General features: G+C 46.7%; 1 protein-coding gene across 5 annotated transcripts in view; it reads right to left on the bottom strand.

Annotated features, from left to right (window-relative positions):
• Nucleotides 1-24,940, bottom strand: part of PCDH19 (protocadherin 19) — a 111,061-nt gene that overhangs the window by 43,934 nt on the left and 42,187 nt on the right. The window lies entirely within an intron of this gene.

Genomic DNA, 24,940 nt, shown 5'->3' with positions numbered 1-24,940 from the left:
ACTTATCTAACCAGTGGTACCCACAATAAAACAACTGTTCTGATTACTCTGAGACTAAGCAATGCCATCAAGGCCTGAGAACTGCTCCCAATTTCTCAGAGCCAAAGGGTCTCTGTGAGATGCCAAACAGGCCCGCAGCTCCAACTACCATCACTGCACCCCGAGAGTCTGACAGTGGTGACCCACAGATCCATCCAGGGATCACACAAACCACTTTCTGAAGAAGATGCAACATGACCCACTGCCTTTACTAAAACGAATTCCTTCCTGTTCCCTAGTAGCCCAGTTTTGCATGCCGCTTGACTAGAAGTGCAAAGGTACTTTTTCATCATGAGCAGATAATTAACATGTTAAAATATTTACTCCAAAGATCCGGAAATGTGGAGAAAGTAATCCCTTGCTGTGGCCCATGGTTTCACCATCTTGCATGGTGCTCATACCCATAGACATGCAGCAAGAACTTAATTTTATCACAAATAAAAAAGCCTAAAACGAGGCGGGGAATAATGGGTGGAGAGCCATCCCCAGGAGGTCCTGGAGTCTTTCCTGTGAAACAGGAAATCAACAAGCCAAGCCTGTCTAGGGCCTATCATTAAAATACCACCTTCTAATGCAATTCAGAGATTTCCTAAGCAACAGTTTTCACAAGAGGTATATGTCCATAGGGGTGCATGTGTGTGTGTGTGTGTGTGTGGAGAGAGAGAGAGAGAGAGAGAGAGAGAGAGAGAGAGAGAGAGAGAGAGAGAGTGGAAAGAACATCACAGCTATTCATGATGGGCCTCTGTCCTTAGGATACTCAACAGCACCTAGGCTCCTTCAGCAGGTCATAAAAAGGAATCTAAAGTCTAGCATCTACTTAGATCTAGAATCCAGTTAGCAAAAATAATGAAAATGAGATGCTACCACAGAGCAGGCATCTCCTCCCCCCCCAGTAGATTCAGCTCTTGTGATCTTCCCCACCTCGACCCCACTCTCTCTTTCCCTAGCGGCAATCTCACGGTGTCTTGGCATCTGTGGCCCTTGGCACTAGGGACAAATCTCCATCTCAGACCAACAGATTTCATGTCCCAAGATTTCTCTACCTGCTGTGTATTTGATGGCAACCATCCCAGGCAGAAGAATTACTGGTCACAATTCTGAAAAGCCACCCTTAAAAACGGGTGGGATCCAGGCCAATAATTGCACCCGGGCCCCAGGCTCCAATTCCAAGTGACATTTTCCACCATCCTCACTCCTCCTCCCATTCTCCACCCTACATAAAATACACATACTCTAATGGAGAACTGACCCTAAGGGACGCCCAAACTAGAGGCCCTTGGAAATACTAAATAAGTCTTGAGGTCAATGGAAGTAGGGCATTCTGAAGAATGTTTTACCTGTTGGGTAGACCCAAACATTATCCTCCTGCCACTAGCAGGAGAGGAAACAAGTGTATGGTCCCTATTCTGAATAGGTCAGCCTATTGGAAAATCTTTTCCTGAGTCAGCCCAGGAAAGATGGAACTCATCCCCCTCTCAACAGACACATCTACTCCCATGGCCATTCCACTCGAATTACTTGAAATCATGCTTTCATTGATGCCACCAGGGCAAGAAAAATCATCCAAAAAACCAGAAGAGTTAAAGCCTCTAAGACTGACTCAGAAATCAGGCACACCAGCCCGCTGCCATGCCCACCACCACAGCTGTCAAAGGCCATCTGAGAAAAGGGCAGTCTGGGAGGATGTAGCAGAGGTCACTCAGTGAGTTTGTCCTGGACCCCTACTGTGTGACCACTGGACTGGCTAGAATGGTTCTGTCTCAGCTGGGTGAATAGGACCTTTACTCAAATACATCTGGAGCCTCCCAATGAGCAGCTCATTTCTCCTATTAGAGCCAGAAGAGCCTATCTCACACTTAGCACAGGTCAGCTCATCTTCACCCACAGTGAGCAATGCTACAGAGATGCATTTTAAAAGCACAGCCTTCAGAAGTTGACCAGACCCAGGGACTTGCCCTGGCTAGAGGAATAACAGTCCCAATGAATTCTGACTGAAAACATCAGGTCAGTTCCACAGACCGCAGTTCACAAAAGGCAGTTACAAGCTGAAAAGCTCTCATCCAGGCACCTTTACCTAATTTTGACCACGAACCCCTTGGGCCACGTTCTGATGAAGCCCATGGACCGCTTAGTCAGAATCACGGTTTTAAATGCAAAATAATTCATAGGATTACAGAAGAAACCAAATTAGAGTCAATTCAAGTTATCCAAATCTTTTTGAATCCAAGCAAGGCAACCAGGATAAGAAAAGGTCTAGATATCCTGCTCCTTGAGGCTTGGTCAAAGCACTAAGGCCATTTAGCCCAAAGAAGGGGAAATAGCTGTTGTCAAGTATCTGAAGAACTGACACAGGAAAGATGGATTTGTTGTTTGGCTTGGCCCAGAGCACCAAATGAGTAGAGATGGATGCAAAAAGGCTGACTTAGACTTAATATCAGGAAAAAACCAAAGCACCCCAAACCCCAAAGCAGGAAAGCTCGGAAACAATGAGAATCGAGTGGGCTGCGGGAGGAGGAAGCGGCTTCCCTGTCACTGGAAGTCACCAAACAAAGGCTGGAGGTTATACAGGGGAGTTCCTGCCCAGATGTGCATTAAACCAGGTGCTCTCTGCCGTCCCTTCCAGTTCTAAGGCCAGGGGGCTCTGCCATGCTCCCCGGGGGCTACTGAATCAAAGTAAAAAAGCAAGACAAATGAAGGACTTTTTTCTTCTGTTTTTGCATAAAAGTACAGTCTCCTGGTTTAGATGATTTAATCAAAATTTACTTGACATTACCTCAATCCCTTCACTAAGTACTCTAAATGGCAAATAGCATGAAACATTTGAGAAAGGAAATTTTCTCTAAATGTCACATTAATTTCAATAGCAACTGTGCCCATCTCTAATGAGATGGCCAGGTTAACACAAGAACACAACAGAGACAAGCGTGACTTGGGAGGCTGATCTGCAAATGTGGCTAGTGCCGTCCCCCACAAGGTAAATAAGTGTCATTTTCTTATTGGTGAGCTAGCTGGCCCAAGCTCCTTGCTCTAGTTAAAACCCAGTGACTTAGGAAGGCAGTAGAAGGCCCAAGGAGAGTAAAATCAGATGGGTGGGAAGTGGCAGAAGCAGAATCAGTTCATCTGATTCCAAATTCAGTTACCCTTTGAAGATTACCTATTTCATTGCTACCCCCTTTTCTTTCATTTTGAGTTACATCTCTTTTTTTGGAAGAAAAAATGAAACCAGAGATTCTAAGATTAACCAGGATCATATCATGAAAGGCTTGAAATGTCAAGATGAAGAAATTTCTACTTTATCCCAGAGGCAATAGGGAGCCAATGACGATTCTTGAAAACAGAGGGACGTGGTCAGGTCCGTGCTCTGGAGAGAATGATTTGGCAGGTATGTTAAGGATTATGTGAAAAGGTGGGAACTTGGGATGAATCTTTTAAAGCAACTTAAGATTCCATCAGCTTTTCAGGATATGACATCACCCCAGGCCCTCACAGTCCTTTTCTTCAGTTTGTCCCCCATCTCCTAGCTAGGAAGTTGCTTTTGCAAATCCAGAAGACTTTGCAGGCAACTCTCTAGGGTTCTAAGTTGCAGCACAGGCAAGTCCCTCTTCAATGGCTCCCTACTGTAGCAAAGAGAGTATGGGTTTGCCTCCCCCCCCCAAAAAAAAAAAAAGCTTTACATGTATCCCCGTTAAGCTACAGCAGACCATTCTGTAACATCTTGAGTTAGAGACTAGCAAGTGATCTGTATTGCTGAAATGAATTTCTACACTGGGATTCCTACTCCACCTATGAAATAACAAGTGGAGATATTTTTCAGATGAAGAACCCACAAGGCTGATGTTCTAGCATAGTAGACCAGCAAAGCCAGCCCTTTTGGAAAGGACAAGGATACTTATGGGCATCCTTAAGAGCCAGTGGCAAACGTGGGACTTCATGCTCCAGGCGGTGACCAACCCGCGCCCATCTCTTCTATCCAACAGACCAAACAGCCTGAACTTTGTGACCCTGAAGAGATCCCACCTGGCTTCTGGTATGTGGAGTCTCTTGTTAGTCTTGTATGGTTTGCTCTGTCCTAACAGCTTTGCCCCCTTAAGGCTCACCACTTCTTGGTTCCAAGAGGATCAGGAGCCCCAGTCTGCTGCCTGGCCCGCCATTTTGAGCTCGGAGGGAAGAAACAGCATAGGAAAAGCTCTTCCACCCACCCTGTAGCCCAAGCTGCTGTGAATGGTGGGGAGGAGGAAGGGAGTGCCTCCTCCATGTTTCCTATATTCCAGCCGTCTCCCTTGCCTTATATCCCCTTGCCAGTACAAGTACGGGAGCAACTGGCTGGATGCAGGACAAAGGCACCCACCTCCCCATACTCTTAGTAGAGGGGGCTCCAGATAATCTATATAGCCTACTCTTGCAAAGCTGGCTCTTGCAAAATGTATTTTTTTTAAATCACTATATCCAGTGATTTTTGTAATTGAGACTGTAAGCATCATCTAGGGACCTACCCAGCTGGGAGCAGTTTTCAATATGCCCAACTAAAACGTCTCATAACCTGATGTTTCCCTGCCCTGCCCCAACATCTGGAAATATGAACACAGGAAAGCTGTGTGGAAGATAGCCTTTCTGTTGATCTCTCCCTGGCTCGCAGGAGAGCTCCCTGCTCAACTAAACCCAAGAACCCCACCCCATCGCCGGGACGGGCCATGGACATGTCCAACCATGTACCTTTCCTAATGAGGGGAGGGATTAGAGGTTTCCAACATCAGAGAGAAGGCCCGAATCACTGACTCCCACAGTGCCGGCTGCTTTTCTCCAAGGCTTCTAGAGGCTTCTAAGGGTGTGCCTTTCCAAGCTGAGAAGGGGAATCCCATGTGGCTGTTAGCCAGCATGTCAGCTCACAAACGAGTTGCTTCTGGAAGCAAATCTCTTATTCATGAGCAGCTTTGGACAGCTCAGGCCTTTGTTGGCGGGGAGATCACACCATTGACTCGGTTTCCCAGTCCACTAGAGACCTAGATCCCTTTCAGATGAGCTGCCGGCTAACTGTTAGTTTGGACTTGGAAAGGTACTCTTTGGATGCGCGCGCGCGCGCACACACACACGCGCGCACGCACACACACGTGCACGCACACAGACACTCAGCCTCGAAGAGGCCAAAGCAGACAAGAGTTCAACATCCTCAAATAAGGCCTACTTCTCCGGGAAAGGGAGGTGGGCACTCTTCTGAAAAAAATGGCTCCATGTCTCTTCTCCATCCCATCAGGCCTTATCCTCTCTCCTACCTCCCAAGGAAAATAGGAAGCCAATGGCTTTAGGCCCACTGGATAAATGTTCTTGGCCTATTTCATTTCACCAATCCTGTTAGTTCCCTGGGAACTTAACAAACAGGATTAAAAAGCTCCCCCAAATCAGCTTCTCAAATACAAGATAGGGGAGACATGCCTACACAGGATTTCTTCTGGAAAAGATCTCAGGGTCTGGGTGGGCAGCAAATTTGATCCAAGTCAGCAGTGAGATGTGGCAGCAAAACAAAACAAAACAAAACAAAACAAAACAAAACAAAACAAAACAAAACAAAAAAAAACAAAACAAAAAAAAAAAAAAACAAAAACAAACTGAATGTGACTTTAAGGCTGCATGAAAGAAGGCAAACTTCCCAGAACTGGGAGGCAAGAAGCCCCACTATACTCTGGCCTGATCACATGACAACTGGAGTGACACACCAAAAAGTTGGAGAGAATTCTAGATAAGGGCAATCAAATAAGGAAGGGCCTTGAGGCTGTGCATGTGAGAATCAGAAAAAGGTAGCCAGGAGGTTTGGTCTGGAGAAAGGGGAGTGAAGGTGGCAGTGGGGTGCTAGTTCATGGATTTTCAGGGTAGTCCAGTAGAAGAAAAATTAGATTGGTTCTGTTTGACCTCAGGAAAAATGAAGTGGGGAAAGTGGCAAGCGGGAAAATTTAGGCTAGTAGTCAGGAAAGGCTTCCTGACAATGAGAGCTCTCCCCAGATGACGTGGACAGCCTCAAAAAATGCAGGCTTTCCTTTTTTTTTTTTTTTTTGTGGGGGGGGGGGGGGTGTTGAGATAGAGGCTAGACGGTCACTTGCCAGGTATGCGATGGGGGTCCACATCTGGGCTCCGTGTTGTCTGATGGCCATTGAGGCTCCTTTTAGCTCTCTTAGTCTGTGGTGGGCAGAAGCTCTTCAGTCAGCGGTTGGCACTGTGGCAGGATGGGAGGAGGGTGGAGGGGGTGCTGCTCTGCTAAGTGTTGTACAGGATTCAAGTGCAGCAGCTTTTCAAGGCCGGGAAGGGCCACGTGGCGAATACCCGGGCAGGCCAGACTAAAGGCAGCCTTTCATTGTCCCCGGGGAATCTCTCTGAGGCCATTTAGCTGCTCAGACCACCCAGGAGTGAGGTAATCTGGCCTGAGGACAGTGTCTTTCTCTGAACTCATCTCGGGTTTAGCCAATTTGGCTTTAAAGGGAAGCTCTGTACCAGCCCAGGTTGCTATAAAAAGGCATTTCTGAAGGAGCCCCACATGGCCAAAGGCTTGCAAAGCCCACTGGGAAGAATGGGTACCACCTGGAGACCCCTGAGTCCTGGCTCAGTGACCAGCCCACTGGGCCATTTTAACAGAAGCTCCCTGGCGTGCCAGCGAGGTGCTTGGCCCCTCTCCAAGCTCTAGGCATTACTCCAGTCAGGGAGAGAAGGCCTTCCTCCCAGTGTCTCATCAAGGTACGAAGGGAAGTCTTGGCTATTGGAGGCCATACCAACTGTCAGAGCTCTGGTCGGGCCAAAGCCAAACTCCTCCTCTAAAGGACAGAACTTGGGCTCAGAGCGGGGAATTAGCTGCCCCAGACCCCGCAGCTAGTGAGTAACAGAGCTGGGAACTGACCCCAGGGCCTCTGCTTCCAAAAGCAGCCCCGGAGCAATTTATACAAGGGGACAAAAGAGCACAAGTTGTTGGGCTCTAAAGACCTCAGCAGCCTAGCAGGCCCATTCTGAGGGATGACCAGAAAGTCAGGGAGATTGGCAGAAGACAGCCTATGAGGCCCAATCTAATTCCAGGCAAACTTGGCCCGCTCTCCCAGGAGGCACTGTCCTCCCAGGGCTGAACTGCCATCCCCAGATTTGAAACAGGCGACATGTTCAGACCACTTTGCAGTCACATGGTGCCTTTCATCCCCAAATATCAAAGCTCTTTACGAGGGAGTAATGATGATTGTGCCCACAGGACAGTCAGGGAAACCGACAGTTAAGTGCTGTAGCCTGAGTGAAAAACAGTGACTCAGAGAGAAAGGCAGCAATAAAAACCCAAAGCTGAGAAGAGGAGATGGAGTGCCGCTCTCGGCGTCTCACACCATCCTTCCTCAGAGGGGGTGGAAAGCTGAGATGGGACAGGGCGGGCTGCTTGGGAAGTGGGACGGCAGTGCTCTTCTCTGGGTGGTTTCTTGGCTCATCACAGAACACACATGAGTAAACACAGGGCTAAGGGAAGTGGCCAGCCTCTGGAGACAATGTCCTCCACCTAGTTCTTGGGGTGGGGGGTCCCTATGGTCACATATCCCACAGACAGAGTGAGACTGGTTTACTTTCAGTCCATATATTCACTTCCTTTTGAGTTTGGTGACCATTTGCATGGCCTTTCAGGGGCAATGGTGACCATTTGAGAAAGCCAATACAAAAAGGGAGGTAGTGGGGCATTGTGGAAAGAGCAGTAGGTCTTGTCATCACAGGACCCAGATTCAAATGTGACCTCTGATGCTTACTGCCAGTAAATTTGGGGCAAGTCATTTAACAACATCATTTCATCATCTGTAACATGAGGAAGACTTCTGGTTCCAACCCTATGATTTTAGAAGTAACATGGCAGCCTCGTCATTCACTATTTATTATATACCCACTGTGTGCTTGGTCCCAGCGAGAGACAGAAAGACAAAGTGGCATCTGTCCTCAAAGAGTGATTCTAAGCTATTGCTCCTTGAGCTTGGCATGCCGTCTCCTGGGTCTGTGCCTTCTGATGGACTGTGGCCCACCAGGATGCCTTCTATCCTCACCTTCCCCTCCTGGAGACCCTGGCTCCCTTCCCTGGCTGACCTCCCACACAAAGCTCTTCCTGATCCCCTAAGTGAGAATGGTGCACCTCTCTGAAATCACTTTGCATTTATCCTGGGTTTTCAAATCTTTTTTTCTTGTTTTTTTATGACAGCTTTTTATTTTCAAAACATATGCATGGAAAATTTTTCAACACTGACCCCTGCAAAAGCTTGTGTTCCAAATTTTTACCCCCTTCCCCTAGATGGCAAATAATCCAATATATGTTACACATGTGCAAGTCTTCTATACACATTTCTACTATTATCATTTTGCATTCATATTGTACCTACTCATCCAGATATATGTTATTCCCTCCCAAAAGTAAGCCCCTTAAGGGAAAGGACAATTTTGGTTTTGCTTTCATATTCCCAGAAGGCAGTGCACACAGAGCCACGAACACAGCGGGTATTAAATAAAGGCCGAGGTGAGTTTTGGTGGATTTCTTAGGAGAGAGTTCTAACCTCAGAAGATCAGACTTGGTCAGTGTGCTTCAACGGGATTCTGGCTGGAGGAAACTGAGCCAGAAAGCACCCCCTCCCCTCCCCCCCTCCAGCAACTGTCTGAAAGTCCTCAGCCCAAGAAGCTTGGCCAGATGAGTCACTAGAATGCAGAGCCTCGCCCCCCGCCCCATGCCAAGCCTCCGGGCCTGAGCCAAGAGCACAGGTCCTCCACCATGTTCCAATGGATCCTACTTGATCGACACCTCAATTCTCGACGGCTTGGCAGCTGTGGAGCCCGGGCAGCCTGCAGAGCAGAGTTTCTATTAAGCGAGGCGTGTCAGCTGAAAAGACTTTCAAAATATTTGGAGGGAGGCTGGAGGGGGGCCCCTGAGCTTGCCTTCCAAAACACCGCCCTTCCAAAACCCGATCCCCACCCTGATTCTCTTCTTAGTATTAAACAGCACTTGAGATCCAGTTACTACCACAAGCTTATTAAAAGGTTGAAGGCGGAACAGCCCCATGGCACCTTCTGAAGGCATTTCCCTGTGCCAGCTTGTTGCTCAACCCCGTAATACACGGTGCAGAAAACAAACAAACAGGCAAACAATAACAAAGACCCAAACCCTGAATAATACATCACAGTTGGGACTAGCAAGCGCCTCTGCTTCTCCTAGCCATGGTTCCTAATGAGATAGAATACCATCAGTCATCTCTCTACCCCCGATCGATGAAACCTTGCCTCGTTCTTTGAGCAGGGGAGGAGGGAGGGACCAGGAGGGGGGGAGCCATCCCCTCAGCCAACCAGCCAACCGAGCCAAGCCGGTGTCTCGGTCCGCTGCAGTGAGCTCGGCCCGAGACGCGGGCACACCCTGTGGGGCCATTTCTATTTGCTGTCACTAGAACATAAACAGAATATTTATTTCTGACCTTTTAAGTACTAATTTCCAATTTAACGAGGCATGATGAATGCCTCTCAAACCCAGGCTCCAAGGCTGCTTAACATGGGAACCCTCTAATTGTGACGAGAGCCTTTGGCTTAGAGCTAGGGCAGCTGGTCCTACTGAAAGCATCAGGCACCTGGGAACCTCCGGCTGCTTCCATCTCCTGGGAACTGGCTGCACATCTCTGGTCCAGGTAAAGAACATGGCGGGGAAGAGGGCCTTAAGAGCGACAGAGAGTCAGAGGGCCCACAGGGAGGGTCCCTCATCAGCGTTGCAATGGATTTAGATTCAAAATTGATGCAGCCCTGGAATTTTATGTGTGTGGGGAACTCCCAGTACGAAAACTCCCTCTGCTAATACAGGTAGGCCATTTCTCATCATTTCTAGCCGTCGAATTACCTGGGACTCGAAAAGGTGAAATTGTTTGCCCATCACACAGCTGGTAAAGGATCAAGAAGCTAACTCTCTACTGATAACATCGGGAGTACATCGATATTTGCAATCACTCGGCCTACAGTAGCTCTTCTTGGCTACTTTGATTATCATCTCCATTTGAAAAATACAGAAAAGATCAGGCGACTTCTCCAGAGTCATCAGAGTCGAGATTTTGAATGGAAAGGGCCACAGAGAAGGAAACTGAGGCACAGAAAAGTCAGGTAGTGAGTGATAGAGGCAGAATTTGAATCCAGTCCCAGGACTCTATCGGCTATGCACGCTGCCTCTGGTGAAGAATCAGCACACAAAGAAACCTAAGCTCTCTCATTGGATGTGAGAAGGAAGAAAGGGTTAGGAGAGTTGGCATTTGACCCAATCTTCAAACAGCCTCTTTCGACCCAAGGTGGTGGCTGGCATACTGGGGTAGTCCCAAGTGGCCGGGAAGCTCAATGGCTGGAACTGGGCAGAGTAGGGGGCTCCCCCTCCAGAGGAGCTGTACAGGTTTGACACTTGACCTTGACAGGCCATCTTTGTCCATTTGCCCAAAGAAACCAGAGCACTGCATAGGCTTCTGTACAAAGGGCCCCCATGACAAGAAACAGAGGTTTCAGGAGGGAGGAGGGTTCCTGAGCCTTCAAGAGGCCCAAATGGGTGGCTGCTGGCTGGGGCAGGGGGAGAGGGGGTTGGGCAGAGTTAGAAAGAAAACAGATACCCCAGTTGGAGTTGGGAATTATGGCTAGGGGCAGCTGCTCCCTTCACAAGATCTGTATGTGAAGGAGGAAAATGCCATCCCTCAATTAGCCAAAGAAACGTGGCCCAATGTACAGAAAAAGAAAGGGAACTGAGGTAGCAGTGGCAAGGGATGGAGATCTGGGGATCCTGGCTGAGGCTGACGCTTGGGCAGGTAGGAAACAGGGAGACTAGGCCGGAGACGGAAGACGGCTTGCCTCAGCCTACCATGCATCTTCTAATTTGAACTCCCCATGCTTACTAAACGTGCTTCGGACTCTATCATTTAGATGCTGCTAGGGGCCCTGCAATCCTGTTGGCACCCTCTAAATTTGGCATTCCAGTTTCAATGCCCTGGGACAAAGCACTGCTTGCTCTACCCCAGTTATGGCTCTGTGGGGAGGGACTGCAGGGGGGGCAGGTACCTCCTGTTAATTTTGCCCTAAAAGGAGGATTTGCATTTCTAAACCTAATTACCACACTAATAATGCTCACTCCTTTTCCTCAAAGCACTTTTACCAACATTACCCACTTAATCCTCCTCCCCAGAAAGCACAGCTAACTTCAGTCTGATTAACCTGGGTCCCTCAGGGCCAGGAGAGGTTCAGAGCCTCGCCTACCGCATGGGATCTGCCTCCAGGTCCCGGGTTCCCACCACCGGGCAACGCCTCATGTGGGGTTCTTGCAAATGCGGTGCCATAGATGCAATTAAGGCTAGCTGGCTCAACTTGACAGGTTCAGGGGTGGGAAATGCACCTAGAGCGCACTCCGTCTGCCAGCACAGCAGGAGATGCTGAATGGAAGCACCCGGAACTCTTTGTCCCCCGGATCTAGGTGGCAAAAGCCAGAACCGCTCCCAAAGTCAAAGGCCCCCCCAACACACAGTACATATAGCCACCTGCCGTCACACACACACTGACACACATGCAGAAAATGAACACTGTAATGTCTCCACAATCACTGAATCCCTATGAGGTACCATCCCAGTCCTTTCTCAGCTTCCTTCTTTCCCAGTAACTCCTGGGAGAAGCCTTCCCCAAACCCCTGAAATAAACTTTGTGAGGGCGCAGATGCCATCGGCCGTTCAAAGCTACCACCCCACGCCCCTGCGGCCTTCCCCGTGAGCTAGGTGGTGCTACCACCCAAACATGCAGGCTGAGGAGAAAGGAAGATCCACCAGTTTCAGCACAGTATCATTCAGGCTGCCCTCTAGCCCAGGCTCTCAGTTCCCAAACCCCAAGTGGGCTGGACAACGAACTCTGCTCCATTCCATTTCATCAAACGTGTAGTAGGCATTCACTGTGCACCAGGCATCGTATTAAGCTCTGGAAAACACCGACACAAAAACGATAATCTTGGCCCTCACGGGCCTTACGTTCTACCAGGGACCCAGGACACACCCATAGAGTGCATGAACTGTGGGGATTGGCCAAAAGAAAGCAATGTGACGCCATGTTGTTTTTCTCAAGGCTGCAGGGCTGGCAAGAGAGAACTGAAGTTGGGGCACAATGTCCCAGCAGCCCCTCCTCAAGGCCTGGGCCCATTCCCCACCAAATTCCTGCCTGTGCTTGGCTTGGTGTGGTGCTTCCACCTCCCTCCTCAGCTGTCACCTCCTCCAGGAAGCTTTCCCAAGTCACTCTTAAGAGCCCCTCCCAGTATCCTGTCTAGGTTTCCCTAATTTCCATGGATCTTAAGAACTTCACTTGGAAGAGTCCCGATGAAGAAACTGAGGCACACAGAAGTGTTGGAGGCAGGAAACTGAACCCAGATCTTACTATTTGCCCAACAGAATGGAAACCCCTTGAGAGCAAGGCCGGTTTCTGCTTTCATCCCAGCATCCCCAGGAGCTCGGCATGGGACTTAGAACACAGTAGATACCTTGTAAATGCATTTTGGTGGAGACTGGCTCAGACTGGACTGCATACTGCATTTTCCCCACATCTAGTCTGGCAGCAGAAGTAATAACCCAAGTGGGGAGTCATACTGTAACTGATGGAGGGGAGAGACAGGGAAAAAATTGAGCATGATTTTCCTAATCACTGATCTCCAGTGCCAGGAGGAGCTCAGACTCATGCTCCAGACAGCCCAGGAGGGTGGGGGCCCCAGGCCAGGCAACATGCCGAAGCCTCTGCCGACCCTCACCCCCAAAGGCCTGCCCCCGGAGGCAGGATCTGGCGTCCTTAAACTGCCTTTCAAAGTACCTTTCCTCCCCATCTCCTTCCTCTGTTGTGATTGAACTGTCACAGACATCTCTTGCCTTTAAATACCCTCATGCCAGGGTTAAGTAAAACTCATTACCATGTATAATTCAGAGCTGTCAGAGGGAAATGAGCGAAGGCAGAGCAGAAGAGCAGGCAGGGCCTCTCCCCGCTCCTGAGCACTTCTGAGGGGGCTCCTTGGCATAACGGAGGCTCATCCCGTCTCCCCCCGGCACCGTCCTTCCTCATCCTGCTCCAGGGACAGGGTGATAGGGAAGGGAAAGCAAAGGCTGCTTTCTGAAGCCAAGCCCACTAGGCCTGAGGACTGGGGGCATGAGCTGAACAGGGTGGAATGATGGCTGATACTCCCCTGAAGGATGAGGTGAGGTAGTCAGGCCCATCTACCGCCTTGAGAGGAAGTGCAGCTCCCTCTGAGATGCTTGGAAGAAAAGCAATTGCTTTGCTTGAAATTGTATTGTTTCCCCATTTCCCAGTCCTCTGGGGGAAATAAGAGCTGACCCTGGTCAGTATTCAGGGGCCAGATGTCATACACGCACATGCTCACTTGCTGCATGTTTGACTCCCCCACCCCCACCCCATCTGTCTTTCCCTCTCCACCCTCAACTATGTTCTACTGTGTGTGTGTGTGTGTGTGTGTGTGTGTGTGTGCGTACACAGATATACAAACATACACAAGAGCCAGTATGGCACAGCACTGTGGGCCAGCCTCTGACACGCACCAGCTAAGTGATCAGGGACCACTCATTTGACTACTAGATCTGTCTCAGATTCTTCCTCTGTAAAATGGGGCTAATGATGATGTCCATAAAGTGTGAAGGAAATGTCCGTCACCATTGTCATCCCCGTGATTGTTATTCATGTACCTTCCCAAGCATCAAGAGTCCCCTTGGCATGTGGGGGGTGAGGGGACTGCTGTCTCCCTTTGACAGATGAGAAAACAGAAGTAAAGGAAGAAGTGACCCAAGTCCCATCTTGTAAGTAAGCAGCAGAAGCAGCACCAGAACTCAGGGCCCCTGAATCCCAGCCTCTTTCTACTCGGTTCAGCCCTAGAATGGGCAGAAGGCCTACTGTGATAGGCTGCTTCCGCCCCTATGGCTGTCACCTGCTTTCTCGCTGCTGGCCATTGCTTATTGGCAATGGATTTTGGCAGAAAGAGGAGCCTGTGGCCATGCTGGGCCATCTGTAGCAGGCTGGGAACACCTCCCTCAGTCCTGGGCTTCTCCCGGGACCCCCAAGCCTTAGCATTTCAGAGCCAGAAAACCCTCAGAGATCCTCTAGCCAACAGTAAGCACCCACTATGTATACACCTACTATGTGCTACAATACTGCGTTGGGCCCTGGACCTGAAACATAAAACTGGCCCTGCCCCAGAAGATCATTCTACTGGGGAGTGGGGGGAGGGGGTGAAGGATTCACCAAGTTCACAAATACAAAGCATTTCTACAGTAATCCGAATAACTTCAGGACAAAGATGGAGCTCAAAATGTGGCAGAGAGGCTCAGGAGAGGCTCCCCATGGGAAATGGCCCCAGAAGAGTGCTCTGCCAGAAAAAAAGGGTCCCAGGAAGAAGCAAGAAGGAGGGAATGTACATGGAAGGCAGCCTGGGCAAAAGCCCGGAGATGGGAGATGAGGTGTCATCTGCAGGCAACAATGGCAAGCAAGCCATTTGGATTAGAACAGAGAGGACAGACAGAGAATTGACCGAAATGAGACCCAAGCTGAGGAGGGCTGGAGACATGCCAGGCAGAGAATGCCCTCCCCAGATCTCCGAATGGGAAGCCCTGTGATGCTCAAAGCCATTTTGCTTAGGCAACTTTCTAACGGGAAAAGTCAAATTCAGCACAGACGGGCTTTGCGAATCATCTCTCGTCAATATTCCATCATTAAGAGAAGAAAGTGGTCTTAGTGAGGCCGCTGAAAGATCAGACACGCTCTTCATCCAAGCTGGCGTTCCAGAGGATGGCGAATGAGCGAGCCCACTGAAACACCGCCTCAGTGGCATAAATGACTTGTTTTGTTGCTGTCTAAATTGTTCATCTCTAATTGCTAGAGATAAACCACAATCAAAATACAGTCTCTTCTACCAGTTTTGCCCACTGGGGATCATTTGCTCATGGGGAAATTATCCCAGAGGTACATTTCCTCACTTTTACTGCCACTATGGGGGGGCAGAGCGGCTCCTAGAACACACAGGGCTCCTCAGGGCTGAGCTGCTTTGGGGAGCTCTGCAGATGGGACGGTCTGGCCACCCAGGTAGCACTGAAACCCTATCCACTTCCTCTGCCTCAACGTGCGGGCTTTCCCCACCTGTAAAATGGGGAATCGTAGAAGCTACAGTACCCACCTTAGCAGACCGCTGTGAGACAATGTCTGCCCAGGTCCTAGTGAAGCTTGACAGAGCTGTAGACGTGGCCGCCACTGGCAGCATCAGCAGCGGATCAGCCCTTCACCAGGAAACTTCCTTTGAACAGACTTCCCCATTTGAGACTTAGCAGGATGGCGCACCCTGAGACTGGCTTCAAGTTTCTCTCATTCCCTTGGGAAGGGGCAACTGGGACATATGCAAGATTGTAAGGAAAGTGTTTAAACTACTTGACAGAACAAATTGTGTCTAAGCACTTTAGCGGCAATTTACAAACACATCAGTCCGATTTCTTCACTATGACAGACCCAAGGTCTTTGACTTGGCGAAACATACTGGTGGATTGCGCTGGGCTCATGGGTGGCCTGGGAAGTACAATAATGTATTTCTGCCTGAAAATGTGGATAGTGGCTGGCCTTTAGATTTCATTGCAATATATATAAAGGGTGATTAAGGTAACAAAATTAAAGCTAGAATTAAATTAAAGCTCAGGGTGCTACACAGCCTACTTAAGTCACGCCACTCCTGCCTCAGCTCCCTTTCTCTTCTCTGATGCCCTTCTGAGGAGCCCAGCCTTGGAGACAGAAGGGACTTCTGAAGGCATCTAGGCTGGCTCCATAGTTTCCTAACTAAGGCGGAAGCCAAGAAACGTGATGGCATAGCCAAAGTCACATGGCTGGCCAGTGCTGCAGTGAACCTGGGACCAAGGTGGGCTATACACGCTGTACTCTTCCTATTGTGCCATGGGAAGAGATGAAAGGAACAACGGGAGAAAAACCCCATGGAGCCGAGGAATATGGCTCAGAACCCTGCCCACAGCTGGAAACACTGGCCTCCTGCAGGACGGGGAGGTAGGGGATCCAAGTAGCTCTGCCTGGGAAAGGGGACGGCCACCCAGGTCCCCAATTTCCTAGGCAACCAAAATAACTTAAAAGTCTACCCAGGGCCTTTAGGTGTTCAAGGGCCAGAAGGAAATGGACTGGAAGAGAGGGAGGAGAGGAACAGAGAGGGAGAAAGATGGGAAAAGAAAAGGAAGGAGAAAGGGAGAAATGGAGATAGGAGAAGGAGGGACAGAGGGGCAGAGAGAGACAGAGGCCAGGGGGGGGGAGAGAAAGAGAGAGAGACAGAGACAGAGACACAGAGAGACAGAGATAGAGGAGAGAAAAAGGAAAAAGTGGAGAGAGAGGGGGAGAGAGGGGAGAGAAAAGGAAAGAGGGAGAGAGAAACACCCTCATGAATTCTCAGAAGCCAGTAAATGTTTCCTCCAAGGAAACCTCATGACCCTTCCATCCTTTGTGCTACTGTTGGGAAGTAAAACCCATTTGTGTCCTACCCATAGCGTCTCAGAGATGGAGGCCTTGGCTTTCCCAGCAATTTCAGGGGTATTTCTTCACATCTTCCAGAGTGTGGGGATCATAGAACTCCCCCAGCCAGCTGTGGAGCTGGGCTGCCCAATGCCTTCTTTTCTCTATTCTCCACTGAAACATGATTTTCAGCAGCATGCTCTCTTATTCAATTCTACATCTAATAAAGTATCTTTTCCCATCAAGTATGCAGGCCTAGGTTTGAGTTCCAGCTCTGTCACTAAAACTCTGGGTTCAAATCCTGAATTTGGTGTGAGACCATGGGGAAATCACTACCTCTCAGAGCCTTAGTTTTCTCCTCTGTGAAATGGGTAGATTAAGAGCACCTCAGAACTACAGCCCAGGATCGTTATAATGCTCAAACGAGACAAGGATGGAAGGCAACACCCGGTATTCTCAGTTAAAGAAAATAAGCACATGTTGTACAGCCAATCTCTTTATTACAATGTGCCTTGACAAATACCCTGCCTGTAGAAGTGTATATATTTCAGCTGTCACGAGAGCATTTATTGTATTATTGCCTGCTTAGAAAGCGCCTTTCCTCCCAAGAGCTCTTGGCGCATACACAAAAATGCAAACTCATCCCCTAGGTATTTCTCCCCACAATCTCCCTATATGCAGGAGAGCAAGTTGGCAATCCCCTCCTTCCCACCCCCTTCTCTCCCAATACATGAACACACAAGGCCAGCACCGGGAAGCAAGGGGGAAGAGTACACCGTGCCTGAGCAGTCAGCCTACCTGCTCTGGGACGCCACCTTTCACGGTGGCCCATCCCAGCTGTTTCCAAAAACTCCCCAGCACCATACAGGAGGCAGCTACTATTCCCCCTTGATTCTAGCTTCTGGACCGAGCCCGTTGGAACATGAGTGGTGACATTGGGCACCTGGTTTCCCAGACCTGGATATTTCAGTTCATTCAACATGCATTTCTTAAATGCTTTGTGTCAGATGAAGTCAGCAGAGAGTAGTGGATAGAGCTGACTTTGGTGTCAGGAAAATCTGGCTTCAGGCCCCACCTCTGACTCATCCTCCCACTGGGTCCCTGTGTAAATCCTTTTAACTTTCAGAGCTCTGAGCAACTAAGATTGTAGGTTACAGAAAAGGTGCCAATCTATACTGGGACAGGGAGTTTCCTCAAGCAGGAGTTCCCTATCTACAGCAATGAGGGTACAAGTTCTGTCTCCGTTCCTGTGTGTCGCTAGGTGCTTGGGAGACAAAGAGAAGAGCCAAAAACGGTCCCTGCTGTCAAATAGATTATATCCCACTGTATTTTGTTTAATTAGCTTTCTATTTTCCAAATTCACGCAAAGATATTTTTCTCCCTCCCTTTCCCTCACTCCCCTCTGCCACTAAAACTCTCTGGATTCAAATCTTGATTTTGTCATGACACCAAATAATCCAACACTTGTTAATCATGTTCCACTGTATTTGTAATACCAAAAAATACATTTGTACTCAATATCAAATAATCCAGACATGGAGACACGTGAGTTTGTTTGAAATAAGTGACATTTGGAAATGAATAGAAAAGAGCAGCAGAGATGACATTCACCCTGAGTGACTCAACTCCCACACGAGAGCTCCCAGATCCCTCTCCATCTGGGCCACTGGCCTTGGATACATTCCAACTAGTTAATATCTCCCTCTTAAATGAGGCCCCCAGAACTAACCTATAGCTTTGAGGGGAGGGCCAGGCCAGGGCCAAGTCCGGAACGCTCCCAGTCCCTCGGATCTCAACATTCAATCTCTTTATGTTCCTATCATTTCATCTCCTACCTCTTTGCCTTTGCAGTAGTGCTTCCCCACATGTACAATGCCTTTCCTTCCTTCCTTCCTGTCCTTGCCTCATCCTCTCTCAGTCATGAGCAGTCCCTCCCTGTTGCAATGACCTTTTATTACTTTGTAAGTATTCGATATTTACTTAGACCATCACAGATATAGAGTTGGAAGGGCCAATAGTGGCGATCAAAGCCAAACCCTTCATTTTCCAGATGAGGAAACTGTTCCACATAAAGAAAAATGTGACTTGCCCAGGGTCCCACAGTCGGCATTCAAGGCCCAATTTAAATCCAGGCTTAAAGACTAAGCCCAGTTCCCTATTCACTATGCTTTACTGCCTCTCTGGATCCTCCAGGGAAAACGTCAGCCCCTTGAGGGTGGGCACTATTCCATTTTTATCTCTGGATCCCTAGTGCCCAACACAGTAGGCATTTCATAAAGGCTCACAGAATGAGAGACGAATTAATGGGTGAATGAGCAGGTGGCAATATGAGGGTGGGTTGCTTCATTTCCTGGATTCCCATAGCCTGAGCTTGAATTTGCTTCCTCCATCAGCCACATCACCCTGTTGCCTCATTTATCCCATTTCCAATATGGCATCCTTGACGTTCCCAAGGACTCCCGACAGCCCATGGTGGGCGCCACGGAACTCCCCAATATGCTAGACCCCAATTACGATCAATGGAAAGACAAGAGATTTTCCCAACCACAGGGAAATCAACCCCCACAAAAGGAAGAGAACAGACAATCTGACAGCAGTACCAATGTGTCCGGGCGTGGGGGACAACTGGAGACTACCAGATAGTGCAGTGTCACAGCTGGGCCATTTGTAAACAACTAATTATTCCCACTCACCAAAGTAACACCACATCACACATCTAAGCAGAAAAGCAGCATAAACAACCAAACTGTTGTCTACTTGAAGAATAAACTGAATGAAAAAAATATCATCCCAGAGAACTGAAACAGTAATCCACAGACGGCAACTTGGTTTGCCTTTCTGGAAGTCTAGTCGCCCCAGGAATCCCTAGCCTTCACCTCCTCCCAATTTTTCCCTTTGCCCTGCCCCTGATTCCTTCTGCTCCCCCCTCCTCCTGATTCCCTGTGCCATCAAGCAGGTGGTAAGCATGGTCGATGATTATAAAGGTGCCCCAGCCCTCACTGAGACTTGTTTCTCCAGTTAATGTACCATAGCAGAGGATGAATCGCGAGGACGGGGAACTAAAAATAAAACTCTTTCCGAGTTCATAATTGGCTTGTCTTGTTGGACTTTTTAAGGAGCCAAAGTGCCAGTTCCAGACTATTAGTCCTTGGTTTGTAGGAGAATGGGGTAATATATTTCTTCATTAAAATGCTTTCCTCTCTGTAATATAAAAATAAAAAGATGTATGTTATCCATCCGGCTTTCATTTAAAGAGGATCGGAAGCCCTAGAGGTATAATGAAAGACAAGGAAAATACAGACGAGGCCTTTGCATGGAAATCCAGCAGTTGTCTTTATCAGTGCTCCCCATTCCCTTCGGGAGATCTGCTGGCAAGATGGCGTAAGACCACCGTGGGATTTTCAAGGCAAGATCTGGCTTCCTGGTTGGCTTTCAGGAAGAAGGAAAACGGCAATGAAAGCGACTGCGTAACCATTATCATCTAGGCTATGGGGGTTAGGGATGAAGAGCACTCTGCAATCCCGACCAATTGTTACCGGGAGACCATTTAAAAATCATGGTAAAGGGGAAAGTTGCCAGGGCCAAAGAATTCATCACCAAGAAGCTTGATTAGCCGTTCCTTTCTTAGTTAAGCTATATTGTTGGACAGAATACAGACATAATTGAGATCACCAAAAACCTGGAATCTGGCAATGTCATGGGAGGGGGTGACCTGGAAAAAAGAGAGTAGTATGCTTGGAATAATACTTTTCTGCGATTCTAGAGACCCACATTCAAATATCATCTCTACTTATCATCTCATGTCTATCAGATGTGTTAATATGGCAAAAAAGGAAAATAACAAATATTGGAGGGAATGTAGGAAAACTGGGACACTGACACCGTTAGTGCAGTTACAAACTGATCTGACCATTCCAGAGAGCGATTTGGAACTATGTGCCCAAAAGGCCATAAAACTTAGAAAGGGTATTGCTCTTTCAATACCCTTTCTAAGTCCATATCCCAAAGAGATCAAAGGAAAATGAAAAGGACCTATATGAACAAAAATATTATAGTAGCTCTTTTTCTGGTGGCAAAGAATCAGACACGGAAGGGATGCCCAACAATGAGGGGATGGCTGAACAAGTTGTGGTATATGGCTGTGATAGAATACTATTGCGCTATAAGAAATGACAAGCAGGAGTCTTTCAGAAAAACTTCAGGAAGCCTACAGGAAGATGCCCATGAATTGATGCTGTACATAGTAACAGCACTATTGTCTGACGATCAACTGTGAATGACAGCTGTTCTCAGCAATACAACGATCCAAGATAATTCCAAAGGACTTATGATGAAAAATTCCATCCGCACTCAGAGAAAGAACTGATGGAGTCCAGATGAAGATTAAAGCATATTGGTTTTTTTACTTTATTTTTGTTGTTTATTTGGAGTTTTGTGGTCTTTGTTTTCTTCTGCAAAATGGCTAATATGGAAACACGTTTTGCATGACTTTGTATGTATAATCACCAGCTGTATCAGCTTAGGCAAATAATTTCTCTCTTCAGCTTCCTTAGCTCGAAAATGGGATGACAAGACTATGGTTTATAGGATCTCTTCTAATGTTAACATTCTATTATTCTGTGAAAGAAAATATGAATGATGACCTTTGGAATCAGAACATCATGTATATAAAGGAAAGAAAGGAGTTGAGATAGGTAAATGTTATGAAGGGAAATTGTTGGTGAAGTGATGGCCTGCTGATGCTAGAACATCTCAGGAGAGAATCAAATAAGTCTTCTAACCCTCATCTGACTCATGGAAGGCATGAAAAACACTCACTGAAAATTCGAGAATCTCTAAAAGACTTGTCTTCAGTCAGTCACGTTTTCCCATTGGGCCAACTGAGATAATGACATCCCTGAACCAATGGTTCTGGGATCCTATATACTGAGCAAAAGCAAGCTTCGGCAACTTTCTGAACACTGCTAAGCCACCTTAGCTCTTTGTCTCAAACAGTGAAACTGGGGGACAAGGAAAACAATCGGGGTTTTTCCTGACCTATGGCCTTCAGAAGACTCATCCAATCAGCTTCGAGGTAGGAGTCTGGATTGAGAGAACTAGAGCATTCAAGTCTTTGAAAGGCCAAAACCATCTTCCATAGATACTTCTGCCCAGACTTGGTGTAAAAGTGGAATCCAATGAGTTCCCCAGACAACTAGGGTCAGCTTAGAAGGCAGATAGGCTCAATAGCCCAATAGGAAGATAAGAATCAGGGATATCAACCCTCTTTGGCCAGAGGTAAAAACAAGACCTTTCTAGGGATTGGAATCCTGTCATTTTTCTGGACAAACTTAGGGGGAAAAAAAGGGAGCATAAGGAAGTTTTTCTTTTTAGATAAATGGAAAAGAATTCAGAAGAATCTTGTAGGGTCTCCCTTGAAGGACTGCCTTGATTATAAGAAAGCCATATCCTTTTTTCTTCCCTCATTTGTCTTTTATTTTTGTTTTTTGCACTTAAGATAACCTTTCTTCTCCCCTCCCCTGGAGAGGAAGAGACGAAACTCTACAGAGGTACCCCTTTTCCCTTTGTTTTATAGAAGAACAAAAACAACATTAGGCCACTTTCGAGGGTCTCTAAGGTGTTGCATTTTTAAAGCATCCAACAGTAAAAAAAAGGAAAGTAGTTCTATAATAAATAGAAACCCTTGTGAGGGGAAAAACCAAATCATTTGAAGGTAATCATAAGGAACAGAATACTGGTAACAATGGAAAAGCCAACAAATTGTGTTCTAGCTGTCCAGAATGGACACCACAAAAAACAATCCCTACAAAGATCCTCCAGGCCCAAGGACAGACAGCTCCTTTGCCTCTGGTTGACAGAAAGGACAGGAGAGGGAGTGCACACAATAGACCTTTGGCTTCTACTCAGTCTGCTATAGAAAGACTACTCCAACAGCTATGGGCAGAATGGTAAGGAGGAGTCTTTCCACCAGAGGCAAGTACCCCAAAAGATGTCCAAGCCAAGAGGCAAAAAGTGATGCCGCCAGTTAGATGGAAATGAGCAAGGAACAACCCTAGCCAGCTATCTTACTTTGAATGATTCTTTCAATGCTTCTAAAGGAACACAAGTGCTGTCACTGCCTTCAAGCTTCAGTGTCCTGGGATAAAGCTCTGGTCACCCTATTCTGAGTAGGTGAGAACTCACAAAATGCCAACTTACCTATGGGAATCACCAAAACAAAAAACAAAACACATGGCTGCTTTTTATTGATGAGGGAGCAATTTATTAGGGGAAAATGAGTAGTAAGTGGGAGAAGTGAGAAGGGAAGAAGTAATTCTTTTTTCCTTTGCCTTTCCCTCTCTTTATACCTAAATACTACATTGGGAAAGGGGGTCAAACAACAGATATTAATTACCTTAATTAACCCAATTCATATGGCTGTCATGACAACAGCTTTCACCAACTTGCCAAGAATAGCTTAGCTGTCCATTCAAATAAATCCCTGATAATTACCAGTCTAGTTTACTGGGCTTCTGTGATAATAATAATTAGTGCTACTGTGCGAAAGGTCATGCACAACAATTTATGAATGATACATTTTTCATGGTGATTATGTGAGTCACAGAGAAGATACAAAATGGGGGCCATGATGCTCTGGCTATGGAAGGGGCAAGGTAAGTCACTGATCTTTAACGCTAAAAACAAGCAATGTGGAAAGGGAAGCATCCTTCACAATTCATAAAGCCATGACCAAGGAAAAGGAGGGCACGATATAACTGACCATTTCTTTGAAAGCCTTTAGGGTAAGTTATCATAAAAAGATTTGAAAGGTACCGATATATAAGCAGTCAAATGATATGAATAAACTGTTCTAAGAATAATTGCAAACTATTAACAACCACATGAAAGAATGTTCCAAATCACAATAATAAGAGAAATATGTATCAAAACAGCCCTGATTTTTTTACATCAGACACAACGAATTGGCAAGAATGACAAAAGACAGGAATGGTCAAAGTTGGAGTGACTGTAGAAAGACAGGCATTTTAATGCATTGTGGTTGTAGCTACAAATTACTGAATACAAATTATTTATTCTGAAAAGCAATTTAGAATGATGCAAATAGTGTGTCCATTTCTTTTAACTCTGAAATTCTGCTGTGAGATATATAGTTCAAGAAGGTCAATGACAAAAAGAAAGGTTCTATATACACTAAAATATAAAAGCACTTTTGGTGGTAGAAAGAGCCAGAAACAAAGTAGATGCCCATCAATTGGGGAACGGCTAAATAAATTGTGGTAAATGAATGTAATAGAATATTACTGTAGTATAAGAATCAACAAACATGATAAAGACAGAGAGATGTGAAAGGATTTTTGTGAACTGATGCAGAATGAAGTTAGATGAAGCAGGAAAATGATATACCAGAAAACAATGGCTGCAACAGTGTAAATGGAAAAAATAGCTACTCCACCGTCAGACCCTAATGTTGTGAACTTATGAAGACCAAACAGCCCCCCAAAAAAGATGTATCTCTACTCCTGTGAAGAGGTGTTGATCATTTTGTTCAGTGTGTCGATTAGGTTTGCTGATGTTTTTTTTTCCTCTTCCTCTTTTTGAGGTATTCTTTGGCATAAAAAATGGCTCTCCGGGAGGTGGAGGGATACGGGGGAAATGGAGGTGATATAAAAAAACAAAAAGATTTATTTTTAAAAAAATTAAATCAAAAAGAGGAAGTTGTGAAAGTTAAAGAAATCTTGGCACTACGAAGTGGGTTGCATCAGCTTGTGCTACAATAGTGCTCAGTAAACATTTGCTAAATGAATCAATATAAGTACTTATAGTCATGAAGGAAAGTGTTCATGTCAAAGTATACTCTGAGGATGCCAAACAAGATACTAACACACCATGTGTGGAGACGTGAATTGGTCCAACCAGTGAGAAAGCAATTTGGAACTACACTAAAAAAAAAAAAATGACTCAAGTATTCATGGCCTTTTACTCAATGTTAACCTTACTAGGCATATAGCCCAAGTAGGTCAAAGACGGGGCATTTAAATATAGTGAACTGCCAAAATAATCAAGGCGACACTTTTGTTCTAGGAAAAAAAAGAAAAAAAAAAAAAAAACTGGAATCAGGAATCAAAGCGGATGTCTATCTATTAGGGGAGGTAGAACAAAGTGTGATCTCGCACAATATTTTTGTGCTGTAAGAAATAATGGACGTGAAAAATTTAGAAAATCTTAGGAAGATCTGTATAAATTGACACAGAACAGAGAAAACCAAACAAGAGCACAATGTTGACAAATACTGTCAAATAAAACACTCAGACTAACGGTAAGACTAGTCTGGAATCCAGAGAACTGGTGATGAAATCTATTTCATGCCTCTCAATCGAGAGACGGAGGA

The sequence above is a fragment of the Sminthopsis crassicaudata genome, chromosome X, assembly GCF_048593235.1.
Source record: "Sminthopsis crassicaudata isolate SCR6 chromosome X, ASM4859323v1, whole genome shotgun sequence".
NCBI lineage: Eukaryota > Metazoa > Chordata > Mammalia > Dasyuromorphia > Dasyuridae > Sminthopsis > Sminthopsis crassicaudata.
The sequence above is the reverse complement of the archived record's forward strand: the minus strand, read 5'-3'. Positions and strand labels throughout refer to the sequence as shown.